Source organism: Arvicola amphibius, chromosome 7, assembly GCF_903992535.2.
Source record: "Arvicola amphibius chromosome 7, mArvAmp1.2, whole genome shotgun sequence".
Lineage (NCBI taxonomy): Eukaryota > Metazoa > Chordata > Mammalia > Rodentia > Cricetidae > Arvicola > Arvicola amphibius.
This window is the reverse complement of record NC_052053.1, coordinates 98,730,350-98,738,138: the sequence shown is the minus strand read 5'-3', so window position 1 is coordinate 98,738,138 and position 7,789 is coordinate 98,730,350. Positions and strand designations below refer to the sequence as shown.

General features: G+C 50.1%; 1 long non-coding RNA gene across 1 annotated transcript; it reads left to right on the top strand.

Annotated features, from left to right (window-relative positions):
- The first annotated feature begins 415 nt into the window (after positions 1-415).
- On the top strand, positions 416-6,057 carry LOC119819627. The gene is made up of 2 exons (XR_005286290.1): positions 416-4,881; positions 5,377-6,057. It is a non-coding gene; the product is annotated as an uncharacterized LOC119819627 (long non-coding RNA).
- The last annotated feature ends 1,732 nt before the right edge of the window (positions 6,058-7,789 follow it).

Genomic DNA, 7,789 nt, shown 5'->3' with positions numbered 1-7,789 from the left:
GGGGAGAACACATTAAAAAAAAATCCCTTTCCAATTCAAACGAGTTCAACTCAGCTCCTGATTCTGTGCTATATCCAGCAAGTAGCTTAAATCTCTCTGAGCCTCAGTTGCCCTATCTGGGAAGTGGGGAAGTGCAGCCCTCTGCCTCGTCGGAAGATTCTGAAGATTAGTAATAATAGCCATCACTTCTCTGGTACTGACACCATGCCAGGCACTCGGGGCTTCTCATGAGGTCATGTGTGGAAGTCCTGGCCTATGGCCAGCCAGCAGTCAAGCCCATCATGGGAGCCATGGGTGCAGTTTCACAATAGCACTGGTGCTCAGCACTCGTGGTTAACGTTTAATGGGTGGAAGTTTAGCAAGCCCTAGGCACACAGTAAGCGCTCAATAAATGACCTTCATTATAAGCCAGAGAATGGGGACCTGTGTGCGGAAGTCCCGTGACAAAGAATGTAGAGAGGTAGGCGGCCCGAGGTGATGCTTCACCCTTTTCTTTCTCCCCAGGAGGGCCCATGTGTGTTAGCCAGCTCCCCAGGCTGGGATGTCAGCTCTGACTCACTCTCCCCAGGGAGAAGCTTAATTAGCCTCCCAGCAGCCAGAAGCACCCCAGATGAAAGGTGCTGAATGTGAGTATAAGGTGTGACCCCATATTTATAACCAAGGCTCCCTAAGGTGAGGAAGCCCGGGGGCGGAGAGGCAGACCAGATCAGGGCCTTACCTTGTTTACGACAGAGGTTCTCAGGAAAGGGAGCTGGCTGGCTGCGGTGGCTGTGAGTCTGAGAAGTCTCCAGGGCTTGGGGGTGGGGCAGCAGAGGGCCTGAGGGTAGAAGGGGTTGGGGGGCTGAAAGGGATCAGGAGGCTGAGCTATGTTCCAGGTGTTGCCTCCTGTATAGGAGCTCCAAGACCAGGAGGCAGACTTGGGTAGGGTGGGCCAGGGTGGGTAAGGGCTCTGATTCGGGGCTGCCAGGTTTAAATCCCAGCTCCACCATGGCATTCTGTGTCCTGGAACCTGGATTCCCTCATTGACTGACAGTGCTTTATGGGGAGGCTCTGGTACCCACTATGCCCATAAGGAACATGTGTGCCATCCTAACCGAGTGCCTGTCCTATGCCATGCTGGGAATCCAACTCAACAGACAGGAGGGTCTGCTTGGCTGCACGGCAGACTCCAGGCACAAGAACGAGAGATAAAAAACCAATTGCCTAGCCATCTCTGCTCACCATGCTAGGGACAACGGTCACGTGTCATGTGTCAGATGCAGAGGTCACAAGCACGTGGCTTCTCCACATGATGCCCTGGACAAAAAAAAAAGACCAGCTGCTGAGGCAGGTAGAGCTGATGTGGGCAGATTCAGAGCCAGGGTTGAGGGGCTGGGTCTGCAGCACAGGAATCCTGATCCACATCTGGCAAAACAGATGCCGCCGTCCCCCCTCTGCCTCTGCTAAGGGATGCACCTATAGTAAGAACCGTCCTTGTCACCTAGGTCCTGCTGGGACTCCTGCAGCCCGGCCCAGTGAGACCAAGAATGACTTAACTACCATGTCCCTGCCTAGGGTCTGGGAATTCATTCGTTCATTCCTTGTCAGTCACTCTACTGGGCAACAAGGATGTAAAGATTGAACATAACAACACGTTCGTGGTCCCTGTGCTCTGGAGGACCTAACATAGAGCAAAGCTGAGGACATGATTCTGGGAGAGCATTTGCACAGCGTGTAAGAAAGCTGGGTTTGACCCTCGGGACTATAAAAAAGAAACAGCTAAGCATTAAAGTGTCAGAAGGACCAGAGCGGCACTGGCCGAAAGTCATCAGCAAGGCCATGGGAAGTACCCAAGCTGTGGGCAGCGGTAGCTAGAGCGTAGGGACAGGAGACTCAGATACATCCCACAACCCCACCCCCACCCTCCATTTATCTCAGCCTACCAAAGCAGGCTTCCTGCTAAGGCAGGTCAGTAACAAGAGTCTGGTACCTAGTCCTGCACCTGAATCTGGGAGGCGGGCAGCATCGCACAACCAAGGAATCAGAGAAGGGAAGAAGGTCCCCCCTTCTGCATCACCAGAGCCCCCCATGGCATCAATCCAGGAGACAGTATGGGGTACTGGGCTGAGACTTTCAGGAGACGTTCCTCAGGACAAAACACCGCCACCACCATTGTGCCATCCCCTGTCACAGAGAGCGTCCTAGATTCCAGGCATGTATTTCTTAAACCACTAAGATTTTGCCAAAGATGTTCCCAGGGCCACGGGGCTAGTGTGCAGAGGATTTGCACTGCGGTCTGACTGCCCCAGAATTTACCCACACTGTTCAGCACATCCCCCAATCAAGCCACCATTTGTTCTCCTAGAGAAGCCCACAACGGTCCCCTGTGTGCTGTGCAGGCTCCTAGGCAGGCTGCCCGCCAAGGAGTGAGGGATGGAGAGTCCCCACCCCAGTCGTGCTCCAGCCTCTTCCCCTCCCCTGCCTGGTCTCAGCCAGTACATCCACAGGAAATCCTCCCTGCCTCCAGGAAACTTAGGAGCTGAAGGGAGCTGTCTCCACCAGGTCCAAGTGGGTAGACGGGGCCTGGAGAAGGAAGGGAACTGGATGACAGTCCTAGGTCCTGGTGGTCCCTGGGTCTCAACTGGGAGCGAAATGATCCCTTCAAGCCCCATCACACCTCCGGCAGCTGTCCTGAGGAGCTGCCTTGGCAGAGAGCCAAGGGAGCAAGCTAGGTCTTGCTCCAGGTACCTTGACTGACCTGAGGAAGCCCCAGGTGCCCTTTAAGGAATCAGGCAGAGGGAAGGGGGTGCGTGGGAAGGTGGATGATTACCATCTTCCATTTCAGGGGTGGGGCGCGGCCACCTACCTGGGGAATATAGCCTTGTTGTCTGTCAGTGATGAGCCCCTGCCTGTCTCAGGCTCACCAAGGGTCAGACAGGGTAACAGCTAGGCCAAATAAAGCCAGGACGTGGTCTCTGAGAGCCCACTGACCTGAGCTCCGGGTTTCAGCCGAAACACTTCGCATGCATCAGCTCTGAAGCCAGTCTTGAAATTCACTCTGAGATGGGGAAACTGAGGGCCAGAGAGATTGGAGAAATGTGCCCACGGCTGTGTGGTCAGTCAGATGCCTTTGGTGCCTGATGCCAAAAGTTTTGTCTTTGATGCCCACTTAAAGCTTTTTCTGTTGAGCATGCCCAGCGTCAGAATCAGCAAGGGAGACACTGTGTGAAGGAGGGGGTGGATGCATGGACTTTTCCCCAGTACCCAGGCTGAGGAGTGTGAACGGCTGAGTGGACGGGCCAGTCACTGGATCGGTGGGTCACTGAGTGGATAAGCTGCTTCAGTGAGTGGGTGAGTGGACCAGTCCCTGGGTGAGGGAGTGCATCAGCGAATGCATGGGTGCATCCGGGAGAGGGCAAGTGAGTAATGGGCAAATGGACAGAGTATGGACCATGATAGGGTAAGTGACAAGTTGGAGCCGGGGACAAGTGGCAGGTGGCTAAATGGCCCAGCTGGAGACAGAAACAATGGCTGCTGTGTCCAAGGGCCTTCTGGAGAGATGCAGGAAGGAATGTGGCTTCTGAGAAACAGGGTGGCTCTTGGGGATGCTGGCTCATCAGGAAGAGCACCCCGAGATCTCCCTCCCTAGACAGAAGCCACCTTGATCTCCCTCCCTAGAAAGAAGCCTAAGAAGCCTTTGGAAAACCAGACTGGGGAGGCCCCAGGACACTGGCCACTCAGTGACTGCCTGGGCCAATCATTAATGGGTCTTTGAGAAATACATTGCTTAAGGGGGACCCTGAGATTGACCTCCTGACCCCAGGCAGGGAGGAAAAGAGGAAAGAGAGAGCCACTGGCTCTGCTGGAGGCAGAGGTGGGAACAGGATTGTCAATATGCTCTAATTCTGACCTTGGAAGGCAGGTGGGTGGACAGTTACTGCCCCAGCCCTGTTTACCTAAGAGAGGACATAGGTGGCATGGAAGTAGCCCAAGACGGAGGGGTCATTGTTACGAATAATCTTAACCTTCTGGGTTAAGATCCCACCTGGGATCTAGACCAGGGGGTGAGGTAGACTGGAGTGGCCCCAGGTGTGGTGCTATCCTGGCAAATATGGGTAAGGTGGAGGCTCTTGGTTAAATGTAGTTCTATGTATCAGAAACCTGGAGGGAAGAGATGATTAGGAGACTATGGGTTAACCCCAACAACTGCAGCAACAACAAAGGGAAAGTCACCTGGCTAACTCAAGGTTGACTGTGGAGTTAAAGAGCACACAGAGAAACCCCTCCATTCCCAGGTCTAGATCCAGGCAGCTCTCTGGAGGAAACCTAGGCAAGCAAGGGGCAGGTACTAGCCGGTGGGTCTCTGAAGACCACGTTCCTAATTCCTTTCCACCGTGAGACAAAGAACGGCAAGAGAATCCTAGAGAGGAGTGAAATTGCCTTCCGCCGACCCTTCTAGATGACCATCCTGCCCTGGGACAGAGGCTCATTAGCTTCTGTTCTTGAACGAAGACTTTCTGGTGTCTCGCCTTCTTTCTGGAAAAAACGCCACAGAGGACGGTTTAGGCTTGAGGCAAGGCAATCCTGCAGAGACTTCTGTAGGGCAGGATGCCTTAGGGCGTAGCAGGGCCCCTGGGAGGTGGCGTGCACCCTCTAGTGGCCACTTTCCACACAGGCGGAAGAGAATTCCTGTACCCACATTCCAGGTAAGGTGGTGGAGTAGAGGATCTGCCTCTGTGTGAGGAGGTGAGTCAGGCAAAGAATAGACTCTATTGAACAGTATAAAGAGCAGGGCACCCGGCACTACGGGAGTGTTAGAATAGCCAAGGCACAGGACCGCCGAAGGCATCTCTAACCATGCAGCTCGTCAGCAGGGAAAGATGAAGAAGCCTCACCAACAAGGTAAGTAAAGCCAGGCAGCCCTAATGGGAAAGAGACTCTCAGCCCTATGCACAGAACAAGCCCACGGTTCTCAGGAGTCTCACGCCAGTTGTGGTTTTTGGTGAGACCGCGGATCCTCAGGCATAATGGGTTAGCAGCGCGAAAATCTGTTTTGTCAGTCCCCATATCTTAAAGGGCCGTGGCTAGACACAATCTTGAAAGGGAACCTATTATTTAAAATTGGGCTACACTAGTTGCTAGGAGCTGATCACATCACCTGGAAATAACCGTGGAGTCTGTCAGTCCCAAGCCCGAGATCAGAGGCGGCTCAAACTCCAGAGCCATGAGTCTGCAGCCACGTTCACTGCCACAGCATTGGAGACCTCACGGTCCGGCAGACCCCTCAACATCCTCAGCCCCATCCTTCTCGCGGGTTGTTTATTATCAGTCTTCGAAGTTAGGGGCGCAAGTCTGCCTGTACCCTACTCAGAGCTGTGTCTGCTCCTCCTTTTGCAGAGCGCTCCGGTGACAGCCCTGATGGGCACTGTCGCCAGTCCTGGAGGTGCAAACTAGTCAGTCCCGGGAGAGTGGGAGAGCCCGCCCAACTCACAGTCTGCGAAGCTACGTGTGGCCTGCAAAGACTCCTGGTTCACAACCAAGGCAAAGTACTGAAGTGACTACGACTCTAGAGGACACCCAGCGTTTGTCAGACGCCTGCACATGGGCATAAATCACAGGAAGACAGGAGTCTTCAAGTACAGCTGGACCCGGGCACTGGCAGTCTCCAGTTATAGAGACTCCAGAACAAAGCTGCTCAACTACTTCCTTTGAATTGCTTCCATTCTCCATGGTTTATCTTTCTTCTTTTTACTATACTTCCAGCAGTATTTTGACTTTTATTCTTTTTCAATTTTTTTCTTTTATGTTTAGTATGTGTGTGTATGCACACATGTCATGGCAGAGGTCACAGGGCAACTCATGGTTTTTTTAAACCATGTGTGTTCTAGGGATCAGATTCAGGCTGTGAAGTTTAATGAGCACCTTTGCCTACTGAGCCATCTCAACAGCTGATTTTATCTTATTTTTTAAGCTTTTATTTTTTTTATTGTCCTTCTTATATTTATCTAGTTTTGTTTACATACTTTATCAATGAGTAGTTCTTATTTTATTGTTAAATTATATGTATTTATTTAGTGAGTATGAGTACTTTGCCTGTATATTACATCTGTGTGCCTGTGTGGTACCTACAGAGGTCAGAAGAGGGTATCAGACCCCTGGGACTAGAGCTAGAGGGTTGTGAGCTGTAGACGGGGGCTGCTTGTTCATTTCCTGACTGCCCAGACCTGAATAGTCACACAAAAACTATATTAATTACAGCACTGCTTGGTCAATAGCTTAGGCGTCTTTCTAGCTAGCTCTTACATCTTAAATTAACCCATTCCTATTAGTCTGTGTATTGCCACTAGGCCGTGGCTTACTGATGCTGGCATATTATTCCTTTGGCAGCTACATGGCATCTCTCTGACTCGATCTACTCTCTCTCTCTATTTCTTCCAGCCTGGCTATATTCTACCCTGCTATAGGCCGAAGGAACTTCTTTAATAACCAATGGTAATAAAACATCATAAGATACAGAGGGGAACCCCACGTCAGCGAGCCACCATATGGGATCTAGGAATCAAGCCCTGGTCCTCAGCAAGAGCAGGTGGTGCTCTTTACTACCGACCCATTGCTCCGGCCCCCTTGGAAGGTCTTTTTTTAATCTCTTGCTTTTTCCGCTCTCTCTTCATAACATTCTTCTCCACTCTTCCTCTTCCTTGCTTTTATTAACCCCTCTCTCTATCCCTGTCCTTTGTTACATTCATGGGATATTCCTCTTTAGCTTGATAGTGCACTCTCCATTATTTTGGCAGTCTGTGTGGTCATGGGTTGTATATTATTGGACTGCAATGGCTTTTAAATGTATTTCTTTATCTTGGTTTGGTGTCATTGTCATAGTTTAATCATCTCTGGGTGGTCCTGACCAAGGGTTCATGAATAGAGAGCTCTCTAAGGACATTCCTGAATACAACTGGAAGAAATACCCAAACCAACAGATGAACAAATCACAGCACAGAAAGCCAGGAGGTGGTGGAACATACCTTTAATCCCAGCACCCAGCACCCAGGAGGCAGAGGCAGGGGGATCTCTGGGTTTGAGGGCAGCCTGGTCTATAGAGTGAGTTCAAGGACAACCAGAGCGACACAGAGAAACCTTGCCTTGAAAAACCAAAGTAAACAAACAAATAAAATCACAACACAGAAACACGATAAACATGACAAAGCGACGTGAATTCCTCTCTAAAAAGGTCGTAACTCCTCAATTACTGAATACAAAGATACTAAAATGAGTGAACTTCTTGGTAGAGACTTACAATATCTAAAAAAATGATTAGTGATTCAAAGAGGACAACACAACCAAGCAGATGAATGAAGTAAAAAAATCTATTGCATCTGTGTGTACATGATTACACTTATACATCATACATGCACACAATAATAATAAATAAAATTTTAAAAATGAAAAGCTATACAGTTAAAATGACAACTCACTTACAAAAGTAAATGAAAGAATAGCATCAGGAAGGAGAGAGGCCCTAGCTGAGGGGATGTTCGTGTCAATGGCTCAGGGAGGGAGTCATCTCTCCTAAGGATGTGGTCCAAGAAGGTTAACCACACTCTGCTGGACAGCTCCACACCTCTTAGTATATGGGCAGCACAAACTGGCCTTGGTAGGTTTTATTTTTTAAGTTGGGAGAGTATGAAGAAGGAGATGCAGATCTTGGAGAAATTAAGGAGAGGAATAGAGAGTGAATATCATCAAAATACAGTATATGCATGTATTAAATTATCAAAGAATTAGAAAAAAAAATAACATTAGACTTCTCAGC